This window comes from Pinus tabuliformis, chromosome 7 (assembly GCF_031772625.1).
Source record: "Pinus tabuliformis cultivar Carrire ecotype Pingquan chromosome 7, CPIR1, whole genome shotgun sequence".
Classification (NCBI taxonomy): Eukaryota; Viridiplantae; Streptophyta; class Pinopsida; order Pinales; family Pinaceae; genus Pinus; species Pinus tabuliformis.
The window spans coordinates 132539395-132560823 of record NC_142293.1 but is presented as its reverse complement, the minus strand read 5'-3'; positions in this window follow the sequence as shown (position 1 = coordinate 132560823).

The window sequence follows — 21429 nt, the reverse complement described above, 5'->3', positions numbered from 1 at the left end:
AACTTGATTTTGAGGTTGTCCATTAAGGAAGTAGCTTGAAGAGAAATAGAATCCGCTCAAGTAGGAGAAGAGTATGAGACTCTTGGACATCATGCTTAAGAGCCAAATATCTCCATTGAAGAGATCTAGTCTTGGATTTCATATGGGAGAGTTAATCTCACAAGCACATGCAAATAATGATGCAAAACTCAAACATCCTATAAAAGGATATGGTAGATGCATGAGTAGCAAAGGAAGAAAGAAGCAAATGATCCAGTAGTCAAGAATAGTACTTAAAGGAGAAACTATGTCTAGAAGACTTCTCACTCCAAGAGATGAGTTTGGTATATTTTAGAGGAGGAGACAAAACCACTTTTCTCCCTTGATGGATGAAATCGGGTGTTATATTTTCCATAACTATGGACATGTTGCAGTCAGTTATAGAAGCCAAAATTTCATATCTGATCAAGAGAGTATGAAAAAGTATGGGTAGTAAGGACATCAAAACATATTACCATCCATTAGGTATACTAATGCATTTAATGGTTAATTTTTCTCATGTAACCTATTTGGCTACAAGGTGGTTGATTGCAGATCTTGTGCATGGAGTAGAAGCATGATTAATTCAAGGAAAATATTTGACCATCCTACCTCATATCTCAGACATGTAAGGTGATTTATTTGTGATAATATTGGTCACATGGCGAAGAGATTGCAAGTTGTTCTATTTTTCAAGAAAAAATAGACAAAAAGGACAATTAATCCAAAGAAGTCCTAGTAGGAAGTAAAATGAGAATGTACATACTAAGAAGGAGCCTACCATAGTGTTGAAAAAGAATGAGGAGCAACAAGTAAAATGTGGTACTTCCTTTTTTACGTTTGATGATGATGTTCAATGGTACTAATATACTGGTATTGCCCATCATATGTTAGGGGACAAGAGTAGTTTTATTTCCTCAAGGAATACCGAAGATGGCCATGTCATTCTCGGAGACAATACACCTGTGAAGGTGTTGGGAAATGGAAAGGTGAATTGTAGTGATAGTAAGACAATAGTAGTTGATGTGTTGTTGGTAGAAGGACTGAAGCATAAAATTTTGAGCATGAGTGGTATGGTAGATGGAGGCCAAGCGGTGATCTTCAACTCCAACATTTGTTGCATTCAGAAAGAAGGGTTAAAGAGAGTGATTGTCAAAGGAATTAGAACCCCAAAAGGTGTGTACATGTTGAAGGGGAGAGTAAGCAAAATAATCGAATTTAAGAACATCTCTTCCTCTTTAGATTTCATGTGGGAGCTACTAGTCCCCACAACAATCCTTTGTTACCTGGTAGATATTTAGAAATGTTTGCAAAATAAGAGTATGAGGTTTGCATGGTCTCATGTAGAGCACATGGTAGTAATACGGTAGCATCATGAGTTAATCCACTTGAGTAGCAATAACAAAAAGGCGTGATCAAGAGTCTACTAACATGATTAGGCCTATGGGATCAATAAGGATATTATATCAACAAGAATGTATAATGAGATTAGGGGGAGGTATGCATACATTAGGGTCTCAAGGGTTTTATGCATTTTCATTTTGTTTTTGCTGACTCTTTTGTTGTATATCATATTGTATACATCAGTAGAAAGTTGTAGATGAACCATATGCGTTTATTTGTTTATGATTTGGAAAAATTGGTTGAAAATTCCCTTGTACCAGTTATGCATAGAATAAAATCTTTGGTTCATCCATAAGTAGGAGATTGTTGAGTTTTGGCATGTATAACAGTGAGTCATATTTCAACCATGCATAGGATTTTGGGTGTCATTGATATAGTCTTGTACTTTGATAATGAAGCCTTGTACTATATGTTCATTATTTGGACATGGGTTGTTTTGAGTCCTTGGTCTAGTGGTTTAGTCTCTTTCAAGTGGAAAGGAGACTTGTTGAAGAGCAGTAGAAGGTTGTTCTACAACAAATTGAAGAAGATGACTGCAACCCCAATACATGTTCAGGAGAAGCATATTTGACGAGAGGAAGATCATGGTGTTGGAATAATTGGCCTTATTGTTATTGTTGTAGGAGTTACTAGAATTAGCAATATATTTTCTTGATTCTAATGCCTATTTTGTAAGAATGTTGTTTATCATGTTTCATCAGTAAAATAGTTGGTATCAATAGAGTTTCGTTAGTGCCTGTAGGGTGTTTTAAGTGAGGCTTGGTCACCCTTTCCCATTGATGTCAAAGGGGAAAAGTGAGAGTAGCTAGCTAAATATGAATGAAGATCGGTTTGGTGATGTGGCTATAGGTATCTATCAATGATAAAGGGGGAGATTGCTCGCAACATGGTGTTGACATTGACGTCTGATGGGCCTCTAAATTAGACATAAATTAAGGCCCATGCCTCTAAATTAAACATAAATTTTTTGGGTGTGGAGCATGATTATCATCCTAATTCAGAGGTCTTTGTTTCAGCCGGATGTATACCCGAGGAAGATTGTACACCCCTCCACACGGGGGGGTGCAGGGGGGACTTGTACCCCCGCGGGGGTTCGGGGGGGGCCATCCCCACTAGCTGGGGGGTCCAGGGGCCAACGGTCCCCCGGCAGGGGTTTTGGGGGCAGTGCCCCCAAAGCTAAAAACATATGTAAAATTGCCTTGTAAAAGAATAGTAATTTCTAGTCAATCTGGGCCATTCATTAGGCGGATGATCTGACAATAGAATTTATGTTTAGTTTATGGTTTTTTTCCCTAGAAGGCAACCCCTCTCTTTGTATGAGGGTATTGTATTGAGGCTGTGGAATATATGTGCATTCTCAGAGTGAGAAACGGAGAGGTGAGACTGTGAGAGAAAATAGAGGATATGACAATGGATCTATTGTAGGTTGTGTCTCTTCATTTTGCTAGATAATAGAAAGGAAGGACTGGCTGTTTAGGGTGGACATAGCCCAAACTAGGTGAACCACGTATATCTGTGTCTCTCTGGTTTTATGTGTTTGTTTTTTTTCTGCATATTATATGTCTTGCATTTCTCTGTCATATATAATATTTTTCTAACAAAATTAAGGCCTATGACCATCCTTCAATGCATTAAACCTATCTTTTTGCATTAGATAATGCATTTTTAACTTTAATATATTCATTAGGAAGGTTTATGAATAGCTGCATATTTGTGCCTAATATTATTTATTTTTGTAGAATATTATGAGAATATTAGGAAGATTATGAAGATTTGGAGGAGGAGATGACTTAGGGGCTTTCTCCCTACTACATGAGGATCACTATTAAATAATAAATCAACAACATATTATGGAATTATGGTATAGATTTTGGAACTCCAATGATTGAGAAAATCTAGGAATGTGTTCCCTTCCACTTAATGCAGATTCCTAGTATTGGGAACCAGATCCACTAATGAAGGGATTTTGGTGGGGAAAGCTTCCTCCATTCATGGGGAATGATTCCTAATCATTTTGTATAAGTACCAAGTCGAATTTTCCTTTAGATAGATTTTTTCATTCGTGTTCTTGTGGAGAGAACTTGTATTTCTATGGCTCCATTGTATTTTCTTGCAAGGATGTAATTGTATTGATGAAAATAATGAATATTGGTGTCATGTTTAGCTTCTAAATATTGTTCTCCTCCATAGGTCTCTGAGTTTCCTTGGGCTTGGCCATCCCAGGAGCCTCAAAGCCCTCTTGTATCATTTTTTTTCCTTATTTTCACTTCTTATTCACATGCATCTCTTGTTTTTGTTTCTTTCTACTTCTGCATTTAGTATTAATGATTTCTTGTTGTAGGATTGGGTTAAATGGTTGATGTAAGTTATTTTGCAGGATCACAAGCATCATTTCTTTGTTGGAAAATATTTGGAAGGTCATAGTAATCATTGAGCTACTTGGATTAGTCTTCTTATTCCCAAATCTAGATTTTTGGAACTCCTTTGTGACAACTAGCAGTAAATATCTGATACTTTTTAGAGAATGCTAACGAGATTCAATCGAGATGGTTCCACTTACATTAGATCACAAAAACATTCTAGTTCATAACAAAAATTACCCCAATGAATTTGTACTTGATTAGGTTAGGAAATTTATAGATTTACTAGCTCACTAGTTCTCGAATTTTTAGATTTTTGACTAGTAATTTTCTACTACTTTTTAACATGGGTTAACAGAGGTATTTTTGAGTGATTCCACTTGGAATGGGGGCCTAAGACATCCTAGTCAATAAGAAAAGTTTTCCCATCTAATTTGGATTTTATTTTCTTGGTCATTCGATGAATTATAATTTCGTATAGTAAATATGTAATATCCTGTAGTAAAATAGGGGATCTTGTAGGAGAACTAGGGGATCCTGTAGGAGAACTAGTACATCTTGTACGAAATCTTGTAGCGGCCTATTTTGAGCCTGAATTGAGAAAAATCATCATTGATGTTGGGATTAGGCCCCTACTTAACCTCCAAGCCATCAAAATCATTATACCCCTCTTCCTCCACACCTGTCTCCCCTGCCAAGGATCAAGTAAATATTAGCATTTTCATTTATAAAGCAAAAAGATTTAAAAAATGAGCTCTTTTATATTTATACATGCACACAACAGTTAGTACTCTCTAGATCAAATTTCATGCCTAGATTAGTTAAAACATTACATGTGACAAATAGGGTTAAAATAGGGTTCTTTTGCAAGCAAAGTGTGTTAATAAGTAGATATAGGATTTCATGTTACTTTACAAGCATTTTTAAATTCAGTCTTTCATTCCTGCAAATAGGCATCATTTATTTTCTCTCATGACAGCAAAGGAAGGACACATTGTATGCTGCACATATAGTGCCGATACCTCTTAAGTTTGTATGAACCCCGGGTTGATAATTAAAGTTGGTAGCCTTGGGAGTTGCAACATTCTTGTTGCAATGCTGAGGCTCATCATGTCAACCATGTGGAGTCAACCAACAAATTTTGCATTGATGAGCTTGTGGATGACGATTTGAGTTATGTAGCTACATCTGAGGTGTTACAAATGTTGCAGAGGTGCCTGAGGAAGTGGTGATGTAAATGGAAGAAAATTTGGGAAGAGAAGTTAAAGGTTTCCCAGGATTATAGAGTTTGTCATAGGCGTGCCACAATCACCTAATGGAGTTGTCAAATTGTTGTAGGCTTGCCACATCTTGCACATGAAATTGTTGCAGCCATCCTAGCTTGTGCCTATGGAATTGCCTATAGGGTGGGAAATCAAATACCTCAGTTTAAACGATTTATTTGAAAAATGTGTTGTTATTGATCGAAGTCTTGCCTTGGCCTGTATCAATTATGTTTTATTTGATTTTCATGAGTGGAATGTAATTTGAATAGTTAGTAGACCGATCTTGTCAAAGGCACAGTGGGAGGATTTTAATGTGCTGAATTAGTCTTAGTTTGACCTGGTCCATAATACACATAAACCTAACATCTTGATCCGGTCTTAACGTTAGTGGAATGTATTAAAAAATTATTAAATTGATCTAAGCCTAAAAAGTAGTTTAAAATACCTTTGATATGGATCAATTTGGGGTTTTATGATATATGAATTGAATGAAAATAGCATATACCTTGTAGTTGTGCGTATGACAAAAAACTAATGCGATGAAAACATTTTACAATTAATGTATTAGTGTGATTAGAGGTTGATGACTATAGTAGAGCATATATGGTGGATCAAATGTCAAAGTGAATGTGAGATTCCTTTAAATAGGCAAGAACACTCCTTTAATTATAATTGCATTAATATGATTATATTTTCACGCACTAGCATCCAATCTATGATTTTTTATTTGCACATGATAAATTGCATTAAATGAACACATTTCTACATCAATATTCCCAATACTCGCCTCAAGGTAACATTTTTCCTTGCTATTAATGTTCTTGGCATAAATTTCTCAAACTTACCTTTTATTAAATGTTTTCTTGAAATTATTTCTAATGTTGATTGTACATAATTTCAATCATCTTAATTCTCTATTGATAAATTGTATCCTTTGTTGGAATTAAGGAATTGTTGAGAAGGGGGGTGAATCAGTAATTTAAGAAACTCTTTCTTTTCTTTTCTTATTGTGCTTATAGTTCCTTCTTATGTTCTTTCATATGTGAAAGCATTCATCCATAAAGCATTAAATATTATAAACTTTCAAAACACATACTCAAACAACAATCTCATGACCAACATACATTTGACACAGTGTTTTCACGTGGAAACCTAGAGGGAAAAAACCACCAATTTGTTGTTTGTTTTATGATGTAATTTAAGCACCAACTTAATTACATCTATTTGTTTGTGAGCACCCACTCACTAGAGGCACCAACTCCCTTTTGTTTAGCAAGCACCAAATTTCCAAGATGCACCAACCTCTTTTGTTTAGCAAGTACCAACTTGCCTAGAGGAACCAACCTCTTTTGTTTAGCAAGCACCAACATTCCACTGTGACTATTTTACTATTTCATATAATTTTCATACTAAAAACAGAGGCATTCAAATTACAAGTAAAATACCAACTTAATGGTTGTCTGTAGATTCAACTTCTGCACTCTTCTTTTTGAACACTTGTGGTAGTCTTCCTCTTGCTGCTCACTATAACACTTGCTATGTTCTCTACTTTCTCTGCTCAGGGCTCTCCACTATTTCACCATAGCACTACACCTTACAACAATTTTCGCTAATACATACCTCACTGCTCTACACTCTTGCAAGTATGCTCATGCTCACCATTACCTCAATGGACATTCATTGTTTTGTTCCTGTGCTTCTCTTGGCTTGATGTACTCATTGTCATCATCAATTATACCCACGCATGTACCCCTGGCATGACACCCCATTCTTTTGCTAATTTATGCAAACTATAGTTCAGTCGTTTCATTAAACTCATAAGGATGGGCGACGATCACTTCTCTATTATATAACTAACTCTCCATGATGTGTATTAACTCTCATTCCCCCTTACATTTTTCATAGAGGTTCCCCATGCATATTTATGGATTGCAGAGATTTAGTTGTACATCCTCATGGAGTCTCTGTTCTTCATTTATATTTACAATGCGTGCACATGAATCCTTCAACCATCAACCTTATTGTTATGCATTCAAGACCACAATTGTCGATTCATACATCTTTAATGGCTTCCTGAACCATCATATCATATCTTTTCATCACGGTGTCATGTAGTGGTGTAACACTATGAAATAGACGATTACTGACGTCTGGTCAAGTCTATACCCTTTTGCATTAGACCCCTACTATATCTCCACCATAGGACTTGGTTTGGTGACCAGGCGCCAACCATATCAGAGCCCCCTATATCAACATTTTTCATTTGTGGCCAATGTGCTAGCAATCACAAACCTGTGATCATTGATCTCCGATTTTCAAGCTCCTTCCTCTTAGCCCTTACTGCACACTTCTCACCAAAGGATCGATGTTGGTAAATGAGGCTTGGCCTTAAGGCGCTAAGTCTTTCAGTGCTCTACCATGGACCTTTGGTTTCATGTTTGTTTCAAACACAAAAACTTAATACCAAAAAATCCCTTTTATTGGGGATTTCTACTTCATGCTGCTTATGCCAACAATCATAAAGAATTGATTGTCGATTACCTATAGGCTCCTCTGCTAAGCCCTAGCCTTTGGTTTCTTAAGACTTCATGAACACCTGCTAGCCCTCAAATAGTTGATTCCCCATTGTAGCAAATGTGCCAACCATCGCAAACCTTCGATCACCGATTGCTGATGTGACATCATTGCCACCACGTGGCATCTTCTGAGTGGTGACACGTGTCATCTAAAAATGGCCCATTAGGCCACCTCAAAACACCAAAACTGGCTGCCATGTGTCCCTCCATACCACCACGTCATGATTACATCAACAACCACTTGGAATTATCAAAATCGATCAGATCCTACCGCGTGTCCACATCGGAACCAATCGGATGCTTCCATGTGTCCTCCTTGGAGGAGAGAGAAAGGGGCCTCACCTACCCTTGTTTTAGATCAAATTCCTTTTTAAATTTCTCTTTGTCTCTCTCGACAATTTAACAAAGGATGCAAAATCCTGGCTTATTTAACTCAATCGAAATTCGCTGATCCGTGAATTTCCTTCGTTGTTGCGCCATACCCTAGACTCCTCTGATTGCTGATATGACGGGACCTCCTGTTAGGATCCTATAATAATAGAATTCATAATTTTGAATTGGCTATGGTTAGTCTTGTAATGTTGTACATAATTTGCTTTCTACAAAATGTTTTCCATATTAAAAATTAAAAAATGTAAAGAGGGTATGTCCTAAAAGAAATATCAAAGGAAAAAAAGAATAAGAAAAGATTAAAAAATGAAAAAATATGAACCCCAAACAAAAACAGATCATGAAAGTGTGCAAGTCCAAGTGCCACTACTTTTTACTTTACTGTACAAAATAATGGTTGTGTACAGCTTGTCATAAATGCCACAACCCATGATAGTCAAACTGTTTAATGTTGACTAAATCATTCTTTAAATTTCATGTTTATAGTTAGAGAATAAAGATATAGCCAAACTGTTTAATCTTGACAGTTCAGTAGTTAGGTAGAGAAATAAAATGTGCTCATAAGCTTAATCTGAGCCATTGGAAAATATAAGGTTACAATTAGATAGTTTGTTTGACAAAATAAAAAGGAAAGAAAGGGTCTACTAGCTTAAATGCACCCAATAAAGTGAAGAAAAAATGTTAGGGTAAGTAAAGGGTAGGTAGAAGAAAGGTTGTAGAAGTACAAGGTTGTTAAAAGAATAAGCACATTTATCATGCTTAATCCTATGTTTCAGTATACAGGAGTAGTTATGAGAGTAAAATGATGTTTACAAGCTTATTTGATTAATTTCCCCTCATTTCATTTCACCCCCCACTACATACTTACTAATTTCCCCATTATCCCATCATTTCTTATGAAATACCCTTTTCCCTTCATTTTCACCCTTGCCCTTTGGTTTCACACATTTCCCTAGAAAATTACCCTCCAAAGGTCATTTCCCAACCCAAAACCCCTTTTCCCTAGTGTGAAACCCATTCCCGTTTGAAAAAGTCACTTTCCCCTTATTAATTTCCCTAAATACCCATAAAAAACCCATAAAGACCCTTTATCCTAAGTTTTGTCTCCTCCCCCCCGCATTATTTAATTAACTCCGCCAATTCACATTTTTCGCTTAAAACCCACTAAACCCTCTTATCCTAAGTTTGAATAATGTATCGGGCCCCATTCAAAAAACCATACCCGATACCCTTTTAGACTCAACCCTTACATTATTCATACAATAATCTCGCTTTATATATTTTAACCAACCACCCTTGGTGCGGTTAACAAATCTCTACTATAGACAACCCCGGTCCCACTGTATTAAACCCACTCATTATATTTTTAACCCGCACCATATTCATTAATTAATTACAAATAAGTTGTAATTAATCCCCGGGCCTCACAAATCTCCGCCCTATTTCCCTCCGTGTAGCTTCACTGCGCGATAGCCATTAGATCTTTCACCCCCAGATCTGATGATGCTTATCAATATTGCGCTGATTCCTTTCCTGATCTTTACATGTACGAGAGCATGCGAGATTGACAATTTTTCAAAGGCCCTTTTTGGCTATGTGGTAGTTCCAGGTGAACTTGCGTGCTCTCAAAGAAATACCGCCCGACTGCCAAAAGCGGTGTGATGGCCCCTGAAACTGCCTCCCTGCCAAAAGCCAAAACCACTCACTATTCATTTATAAAATTCCGTGCCAAATATAACTGTTACCCGTTAAAAGGCCGAAGATGCTCATTTTCACTCTTTTCGTTCATTCACTCTGTGAAAGCTGCCTAAACCTTCTTGCGCCACCCTAAGCCTCTGCAACCAAATTTGACCACTGATTGCTTCTTGAACACAGTCCGGACTCTTTCCATAGACTTCCCTATTCCCTGAAGCCATTATCACCTCCTTCCAACCTATGTTCTTATTAACAATTGTTGTATTTTGCAGGTAATTAACAAGGCCAAGAGATTGGACATACAAGTTTTGATACTAGTTCCAAAACCTATTTACTCCAAGATTCGCAAGGAAATGTATTCAAAAGGCTTTATTCAGAAGGAAAAGACAATTATCATAGAGCAGAAGGAAACAATTTACACAGTAAATGTTAAAACAGAGATGAAATCATTTTCACCAGCACAACAAAATATTCTTACAAACTACTCTCCAAGAAACATTTTGTATTCTACATGTGTCTTTTAGTAAAAATCATTTTTACTAAAAACACAGAAGCATGAAAGAGTGAGTAAGATTTACAGTAAAAGGTAAAAATGAAAGTAGGTGACAAAGCATACAGTTAAAAGACTAAACAGAGGAAGCAGATAAAGAAATGTAGATGAAAGTGTATTAGATGAAAGGTCATAAGTAAATATAACATCTAGCGTGAAGACCAAACAACCAAGCAGCTTAAAGGGCAAAAGATCAAAGTTTAAAAGATAGCAGAACCTAAATAACAAGGACAACAAATAACAGTTCAATAGTTGTCTCTATCTTCTTGCATGAAGATATTTATTTTTCCTGGATTAGTTCTCAATACAGTTTGAGATATTTTGTAAATTCCTTTTTGTATAAATACTTCATAATTCGAAGTATTGAGGGTGGATTACTATACATTTGTAGAGTTATTTTGATCTTGAACCTAAGGGTGATTGTACCAATTTTCAAGTCAACAGAGTAGAGCAAGTAATAAAAACATTGCATTACAGGATTCATGAGATGAGCTATTTGCAGTGAAGTATCTTCTTTGTCTGATTTTGTTACTTTCTTATGTGTTTCATAAACTTAAATCTATTTCCAAATTTGAATGAATTAATTGGAAATATAACTCAGAACTTGTGTAAGTACACTCTATTTTGCACATTTAGTCATTTATATGTTTTCCTCTGATATCCAGATTTGAGAACCCTTAATTGCTCTCCCATCCCGGTTGACCTCTTTCATTCTCTTCATAATCTAGCCTAAGGAACCCTTAATTGCTCCCTGGATCCGATTAGAAACCACTTCACCATCCAGCCTTTGAGATCTATAATAACTCACCTATCTTGCCCTGTAGACACAGTTTTTAGAACGTAATCCAGTCCTGTTTGTCTGACATTTGACCCCATAGCCCAATGGTAAAAGACAACCCTTTTTCATCTAAGTAAGTGATCCCACCACCCAAATTCAAATCAAAACCCCAGTACAATCATAACTAGCCTAAAATCAATTAACTAAAACAAGGTTAAATCATAAAGAGAGAGCCCTCTCTGAGATTAGGAAGGCTAGATCCTGATCTCCAAAGTTGGTTTGTGGTTACCTCTATCATTTCTTTCTTTAACAACTTCTAAAGATATTTTGGAGTGATAACATCATTGGCGACCATACAGGGGACTCGATTCTAAGTCTAATAAAACTTTAAGGAAACCTTAAATTTCATCTTAAGCCCCTTAAGATCATTTTTTGAAGTTGTTCTTGAAATGTACATAAAAAACAGTTAAAAAAGTTAAAATTTTGGCTCCCAAGAAGACTCACTGTACTAGGGAAAATCTAGATCCAAACCTTGCTACCATAGTTGATGACCGAGACAAGATTTTAAGAAAACCTAAAAAGGTAGAAACTCAGGCAAGTAGTAGCCAATTAGTTAAAGAAAATTCACTCCTTGAGGAGTTTTCAACTTTAGAGGAAATACCTTTTGATGTGTCATTTGACATCTTGTTGTTTAGAACTAAATAAGAGAATGCAATCCATGAAACAGTGTTAGACCCTGAGTTTATTCAACTCATTGAATAAAAAAGGGTCATTATCCATCCTGATTTAGATAAATTTTTCTTGGAGACTTTTGACAAGTTAGAAGCTTTGACCTCTACATTGATAAGCCATATAGATGATGCATACCTTCAACAATCTGTTGAATTAGCTGCCCTCACTGTTGCTGCCTCTGAAATTTCTGCACAATCTTCACTCACTGTAAATACACCTTCTTTTACCACGACCTCACCTATAGTTGTTGGAAATAATACTGAGAGGGGGGGTGAATCAGTATTATCAAGTCAAATATTCCTTTTCAAAACCAGATAATATACGCTACTTCAGTTAATTAAACCTGTGTATATACGCAACTATGCAGAAGGAAACCCGCGTATACAATGCAAACTTTTAATTTACTTTATCTTTCTGATGTTGATTGTTAATCTGTGTTTCAAAATCAAATAACCAGTAACCAGAAACAATAAAACAGAGCAGAAAGACAATCCCACACAAGAACACAAGATATAAGGTGGAAACCCAATGTGGGTGAAAACCACCTGCTGCAATTCGTCTCTATCTTCCTTTAATTAGAAACTTCTTTTACAATGTACTGGTGCAGTCCTTTACCAGTACGCAGGCTGCAACCTGTAGAGAGCTACAACCCTCTCGTTCTCCAGCTGATCCTGGAAGGGAGCTACAACCCCCTTAGCTCTTGCACTAGCCAAGATACTAGTATGTATGTTCTGGCCTACATAAGGCTACAACCTTCTCTTTCTTCCAGGGACCACGTTTCATAAAGTTTCAGACTGGATCCATGTACATCAATCAATCATCAAGATTTCTGCTTCAACCAATCTCCTTTCCACTGAACAAAACTGATTCACAATAAACACTTCTCTGACAGTTGTACCCAGAACACAGTAACAGTAACCATATACCAAATTCTGAACTCAGAACACTGCAGCAACAAACAGAGGCAGCTAGATCACAATAAAATATATATACACTACTTAAACAACCTGAAACATGCGTTCATACGCTCTTGTGAGTGGAGAAACCTGCGTATACGCAGTTTTCCTTTACTGAACCTGCGTGTATACGCGCCTTCGCTTCACTGAACCTACGTACAGATCTATAAAGGATAATTTACTCTTTCAAACAGTCAAATACTAATTACCCCAGATTATCAGATTTATAGATCAAGTGTGCGCCTCACAGAACAGATCAAAATCATACAAAGATACTATCATTCAAGCCTTAAGATTATGACCCATCAATAGTACTTATCCTTCTTTTTGCGCTAAGGTTCCTCCTTCATTCAGATCCAGATCTGCACCATGACCCAATTACCAGTATTCCAGATCTAGCACTTTATCATATATTCAATAATAATTCAGATGATCCTTTTCCAAATGATCTCCTTCCTCTTTTATAGTCTTAGACCTTTCACAATACCACGGTCCAAAACCATAATAACACAATACCATGGACCCAATACTTGGGATCAGCACTTCTGACGAGATACCATGGTCCAAAACCATAGGTTAAAATACCAAGGACTAACTACCACAGACCAAAGGTAAGTTCTCCAACATATACGCGCTTTTCCTTGCGTGAAAGTGCGTGTATACGCATACGCGCCTTTGTAATGACTAACCCGCGTGTATACGCGTCTTCGTCTATATGAACCTACGTATATGTCTTTTCCTTCATTCTGAAAGCCTGAGCTGATATCTGTCACCAGATAGAGTTGCCATCAAGGACAACACCTGTGCCATAGCTCCAAACCTGTGCCATAATGCCAACAATCTCCCCCTTTGGACTTGATGGCAACCCCAAGATCCTCAAAGTCATTCTCCCCCTTTGTCATCAAGGGCAAAGGGTTGTGCTCCCCCTGAGTATATGCTGAAATCTCTGCCCTGCTGTGCTGACCATGCTCCCCTTGACTATAGGCAAGATGTGCAAAAAGATGTTCTTCAAGAAGAACGATGACTTCTACATCATAAAAGACCTTCCTATGACCAAAAGACTCAATACATACATCCATCACCCAACCAAGCGGGGATCAACCATCCAACCAAGTGGGGATACATCAGAAATTTACATATGACAACCAAATACATTACATCTTTATCCCAGGCATAGTGGGGAAACCAAAATAGGCTGTTACATGACCTTGACACCATAAAAGAGATACATAACATAGAGATGAAATATCTAGAGCAAGACTTATGAAAGTCACCAATAATTGATAGCAAAAGCATCTATCAATAACCATTCAGGTCAACAACCATGATTTCCTTCTGTTCTCCCTCTGCAATTGTTCCACCTGAAATCAACAACGACTGTGAACTAGAACCAAAAGCTTCTATGATAATGCCAACAATGCATCATTAGAAGTTTATCTGCTCCCCCTGAACCTGTGCCAGATGGTCTCTGTCAGACCCAAATCAGACTAACTTCAACCAGAGCCTGTCCCTACAGATATCCATCAAACCTCCATATACGCGACTGTCTCTGCACAAACCTGCGTATGTACGCGGATCCTCATCAGGCAACTCGTGTACACCACTTTTTCTCTAAAACAGACAAGTTTAACAGCAAGATGATGCATCAACTACTCCCAGCTTCTGTCTGAGGTATTCAAAAGTGTCCCTGGGCAGTGGCTTGGTGAGTATATCAACAACTTGTTCCTTAGAGGGAACATACTCCAATTTGACTTTTTGTTCCAACACTTGTTCCCGGAGAAAGTGATACTTGATCGGTATGTGCTTGGTATTTGAATGCATGACAGGATTCTTTGAAACGCTGATAGCACTTGTATTATCACATAAGATGGAGATAGGTGGTGTACAAGTGATTTGAAAGTCCTGTAAGGTTTGCATCATCCAAAGGAGCTATGTGCAACAAGATGCAACAGCCACATATTTTTCTTCAGCTGTAGATAGAGCAATCGAACTTTGTTTCTTGCTGAATCAAGATACTAATCTAGAACCCATAAAGAATGCACCACCACTTGTGCTTTTTTTGTCATCCATGCTTCCAGCCCAATCTGCATCTGTATAAGCATGAAGAGTGAGATATGTATCTCTTGGATACCATAAGCCATAATTTTGAGTTCCTTGAAGATACTTGAAAATTCTCTTTACTGCCTGAAGATGGGTTTCCTTAGGATTTTCCTAAAATCTTCCAACTATTCCCACTACATGCATGATGTCTGGTTGGGTACCTGTCAAATAAAGTAGACTTCCAATCATGGATCTATAGGTTGGTTGATGCACTGCTGCTGATTCATCATTTGCATTGAGACTGCATCCTATAACCATAGGGATACATACTGGTTTCAAATCTTCCATGCCATACTTCTTCAGAATTTGCTTGAGGTACTTGGTTTGTGACAAGAAGATACCACCTTCATTTTGTTGGATTTGCAATCCAAGAAAGTATGTCAGTTCTCCAAGCAAAGACATTTCGAATTCTTTCTGCATCACCAAGGCAAAGCTTTGACTCATAGCTTCTTCATTGCTGCCAAAGATAATATCATCTACATACACAACAAGTATTAGCAATTTGTCATTTTCAATTTTTATATAAAGATTGCTATCTGCTGATCCTTTTGAGAATCCTTGTTGATGAAGATATTTGTCCAAACGATAGTACCAAGCCCTTGGAGCCTGTTTAAGACCATAGAGAGCCTTTTTTAGTTTGCATACAAGATTTGGATCATTCCCAAGAATGAAACCATCTGGTTGCTCAATGTACACTTCTTCTTCTAAGTCTCCATTCAGAAAGGTTGATTTCACGTCCATTTGAAATACTTTAAACTTCTGAAAGCTTGAGAGAGCAAGGAACATTCGGATGGCCTCAAGTCTAGCAACGGGAGCAAAAGTTTCTTCAAAGTCTATTCCTTCTTGTTGAGCATACCCTTTACACACAAGTCTGGCCTTGTTTCTAATCACTTCTCCATTTTCATTCAACTTATTTTTAAAAATCCATTTTGTTCCTATGACGTTCTTATCTTTTGGTCTAGGAACCAACTCCCAAGTGTTGTTCTTTTCCTCACCTCAACAAGATTCCTATTTCTTCTCCTAGTTGTCTCTTGATCCCCAATTTTACTCCTTAATTTGTGTTTATTACTAAAGTCAATTGATAAGTCAATATTTGATCCCCTATCTACTCCCTAATTTAATTCACGTTTTCTCTTAGATGGATATTCTTATGTTGGTTGTTGCCACATGGAGCTTCTCTAAATTTCTCTAAGATTTAATTTATTAATCTTATTTTAATTCACCATCCTCTTCTCTTAATTAGGTTTAACTATTTTAGGATTAATATTTATCCTTACATTTATGTCCTTATTTCCCCTTTTTACCTAATTAAAGTACATTATCTACCTAATATTTTCCAACATGGGAAAGGTAGAGTTTTTAAGGTAAAATATTTTATTTCTTCCTATGATCCTCTTAACCCAAGTTTTATTCTTGATTTAATTACCTCAATTTCTAACATCATTTACCCTTGATGTGAATTTACCTGGTTTTCATATCTTGATTATATTTATTAATTTATTTATTTTTAATGATTCTAAGGGCACCAAGTTTGGTCGTGCCCTTCAAGAATTTCCCTTGAAGTTCCAAGGGTGTCACACCTAACAATTTATTTATGATGCCAAGGGTTCCAAATTGGTCTTTCCCTTCAAGAAATTCCCTTGAAGTTCCAAGGGTGCCACGCCACTTTCCCTTCAAGCATTCAGTGGCTATGAGGGGAAAGTATAGGTGCAACGACAAAGACCACTATCATCTCTTATGTTGCTTGCTATAGTAAGACTAATGGTGTAGAAAGGAGTAGATTTATTATTTTGTGGGATGTTTCCTGATTTTATGAACCAGACTTGATGAGTTCGACCTATATGGATGGATTAGGATTGATAAGGCTGTTATAGCCATTATAGCAGTTTTTTTATGATTTTATTATTTAAATAGAGTTTATGGACCATTCAAGTGTGTGTAATTTTGTACTAAGATTATTGGAGACCTTTGAGATAATTTGAAGAATCATTTCTACTGTTCTATTTGTTGTTCATGCTGTGGATGCTTTATTATGTTAGCTGTAACTAAAGAGTTCTTCGGGTGTACAAGGAAAGGTTGGAGGGCCCCCATACCAAGTTAAGTACACTTTGGTTAAATTTTGTATAAATTAGCATATTTTTGATTCATTATTTCTTGTTTTAGTTACTTAGATGTGTTATGATTTTTGTATGATTTTTGGATGATTTTGGTTTAAAATCTAATTTGTGTATGAAAGGAGAACCAAGGATTTAAGTTAAATTATATTTTTATCAAATTATGAATCAAAACTAAAAATCATCCTTTTGCATTTCTTGAATTCCAGTTTATGATTTGATGCAATGGTAATGTTGTTGGAGTAGAACTGTGAGGAAGGAAAACTAGGAACTCCTAAGTTAGGAGCCTCTTCTCTTGCTTTCTATACATCACAAACTACTGCTCTTTAGTTTCTCTTCTTGAGGACAATATTGTGGAGAATGACAACCAAGACCTCCTAAGTTAGGAGCCTCTTCCTTCGCTTACTGCATCTTGAATCAAAGGCTTTTTAGTTTCTTTAAACTTAGAATTTATTTTTAATATGCATTTCCCTTAACCTTTGAGCCTTGCCTTCCAAAATTGACTTTACCTGGAATCCATATACTTTGGGTGTGCTTCCAAGTCTACAAACCTGGATTGACAAGTAAAACACCTGCGTTAGTTTACTTAGTAAATTGACCTGACACATAGCTTGTTCACTTTTCAAGTAAGTGAAGATATGCAAATTTCTAATCTTTAATCATGTAATTCCTTAAATGCTAAAATTGTGATTTTAGAAAATCCCTCATCACATTCATATTCCCTTTTTCATTTGCCAGAAACTAAAAACACCTTAAGTTGAGGGGAAGGGATGTTCATATTTCATGCCACATGTCACATTTCATTTCATCCCAACCAACATATTTTTCCCAATCAACTATTATTGCATTTTTTATTCAAAAAGTTTATATGTTTTGCAATGATCAATTGATGAGAACATCAAATGGCTCGAAATCACTATGAGACTTGAAAAGATTCATGTTTTCAAGTATTTTGATCCAGCAAAAATAAGAAAAGTATTGTTACACAAGAACTAATACTCATAAATTTTGGTTGTCACACAAGAACCAACCATAAAAAATATATGTTGCAATCAAATGTATTTCAAAGTACACTTTGCAAAAGGAATAAAATTTTCAAATGATATGATTATGCAAAGTTAAAAGAGAGTCAATACAAAGACAAAGCTCATATAGAAGCAAAACATTTCAAGAATGTCAACTTATGATTAAGGCAATCAATGCAATAGTTGCATGTGGAAATGCAAAATCGTCAGTTGGGGGGTACATTGGGCATCCACTTTCACTGTGATTTCACCTTCATTTCCATCATTTTACCTTCATTTTGTAACTCTGTAACCCCATAACCCTACATTAAGTAACCATTTTCATAATCATATGGGTTTATCATTACAGTTAAAAATTTTGTTAGTGTGTTGCTCAAAACCAACATAGTTCTATCTTAAATTCATATCTATGAAGAGATGAGAGGAATTTAATATATTCAGGTGCAAACCTTTCCTCAAGTTTTGAATTTGTATGTTGAGAGATTTGATCCCTCTTGATGGTGCTTGGTAGATCGAGAGGTAAGAGGTGCTCTACAGTCTAGTATGAGGGAAATGTTGTATGTGTTGTTACATTAAAAATAAAAAAATAATAATTACATTAACAAATTAAAAAATACTATTAACAAAAGAACAAATGTCTACCATAAATAATATACTTCAATTTAGTCTCGGGGATGTGGTCCAATGGTTAGGTGGGGAGGTTTGGTCCCCACAGGTCATGTGGTTGTCCAATGCTTAGGTGGGGAGGTTTGGTCCCCACAAGTCATGGGGTCATCCAATAGTAATACTTCAATTTCCACCTTAATTTTACATCAAACTTTATATAGAGAGCTAAAATAATTAAAAATAAAAAAATAATAATTTACTTTTTAGTATGAGAGGGATGTGTAATTTCTTGGCTACATAACATGTAAAAATAATATTATTGATACTACATTATGTGTAATTCATTCTTTAGTTGACATGTAACATTTAGAACAAAAATATATTAATAGAAAAACAAATATTTTATCATTGGATAGAGAGAGAGTTCTTATTCAATTACTAGTTTCTTTCTAATTCAATTTATGATAGAGATTTGTAATTCCTTCAATGTTTAATATAAAGTTGGCATGTAGCATTTTAAAAAATATCAATAACAAAGACAATTATATATGTACCATTTAAAAAAAATATTAATAAAAAAATAATTCTATATATTATAGAAAACAAGTGAAAATAAAAAAATTCTTATAGTTAAATAATTTTATTAGTGTGTTGTTCAAAACCAACATAGGTTCATCTTAACTTCATATCTATGAAGAGTTGCGAGGAATCAAATCTATTGAGGTGCAAAACTTTCTTTAAGTTTTGCACTTAAAATATATTTGTATCTTGAGGGATTTAATCCCTCTCGGTGTTTGGCAAATTCAGAGTTAAAATAGATCTATGCTAATTATATAAATATTAACAAGAGAGACAATTGTGACAAAATATGGTAATACACAAATTAAATTTTATGAAAAAGTTTAAAATACTCAACTAACTATTTAAAAAATAAATGTTTATATATAATTTTACCTTTTAAAATTAAAAATTATACTATTTATAATGTATATTGAAACTTAAAGGATAAGTAAACATATGCCCAACATATTCAATGAAGTTTGAAAATGAATGTGTATTTGTATGACAATATAACTTCATGGTATGATATTTTTTTTGTGTAATATGTATGATATGATATTTGTATGAGAAGACCATTAGATTGAGTGCTTCGATGACGAGGAGACCCAAGTTTTTGCCACAAAAGAAGAACATGAACTTTCTACTAGATGCTCAAGAGAAAAAGACAGTGCTCATCTCTGCGATTCAGTTGTCTATCAGCAGGGATACAATAATGCGGTATCAGGTTTTCAAAGATAGTACAACCTCAGAAATTGGAATGTTTCTATGAAAGGTCTACCACAAAAGACAACAACTGAACAATAAGCTAAACCCAGAAAATATATACTGAAGAGGCTAGAACTGCCAAAGAAGGACAATCCGAAAGAAGCAAGAAAGTAGACCAAAGATGAAGAAAAATTATAGTCAACTTTTAATTTGGAGCCTGAAATTAGTAAGTTGAAAGTGTCCATTCCTTTTGCTAAACTTTTAAGAAATGGGAAATATAGGAAAATCATTTCTACCATGATTAAAGATTCAGAGTTTGATCAAGTCAACATGGTTTCAAAAGATTCTTTGAACCTAGATGATGATGCTCCCGAATTTGTATTTGGCCCACATGTCACAAGTGCACATGATGATGTGCCCCATTTTTATGTAAGTCTAAATGTGTATGATATGATTCTTCTTAACAAAATGTTAGACTCCGGAGCCTCACATAATCTCATGCTCAAATCAGTCATGGAGTATCTAGGACTTCAAATTACTAGACCCTATAAAGATTTGTTCTCCTTTGATTCCAGAGAAGTAAAATTCTTAGGGATGATTAGGTATTTAGTTTTCACCTTAGGTCAGATCCCAGCTAAAAGTGTTTGATGGATATAGTAGTAGCAGACATTCCTACTAGATTTGGAATGTTGTTATCCTGATCTTGGGCACAAAGATTGGGAGGAACTTTACAGATGGACATGACTTATGCTTCTATACCATTTTTTGGTGAAATGAAAAGGATATACGGAGAATTTAAAATGGCCTATATGATGAGAAACATAATGGAACCAGATAATCATCCAATATATGCGGTAGACACAGAGCTAGGATCACAAATTTTTTTCAATGACTTCTTTTTTGAGGGAGAAACATCAATAGCAAACGAAATTGATATTCAACAAGAATAGGTTCAGATTTCTTTAGGGCTGGTTCGGAAATTATAATTTGATGGATCCACATGTGAGAAGGGTTCAGGAGAAGGTGTGTGGATTTTTTCACTAGATTGTATAAGTCAATTTCCTTCTTTTAAATTGTTGTTCGATTGTAAAAATAACATAACAAAGTATGAAGCTCTTGTTATTGGTTTAAATCTATTACGAGATAAAATGGCATAGAAGGTTCACATTTTTTGAGATTCCAAGTTAAATGCGTTTATCAAACTAGGCATATGAGAATGAGAGCTTATAGAATGGAATTGCAGATGCTTTGGAAAAGGCTGCTAGTAAATTCAGAACTCCATTGTACTCAAATGTTATAGACATTTTTGTGCCTTACAGCATGAAGCATGAAATGTCAATAATCTAAGGGATCCAAAGTCCCTAAACATGTTGTTCCTACCCCTAGAGGAACAAGGTCAGCAAACCACAACACTAAATATCAGTTCTCCACCTGAAAACACTCAAAAACAGGCTAATTCTGGATCATGTCAACTGCCCCACTGAGCATCTGCGCTGAATGTCAACTGCTCCACTCTGTACCTGCGCTGAATGTCAACAGTAATGAAGGCTACCTGTGCTGGGCGAGATTGGCCAAGTGGCACAGTCATTCCTCA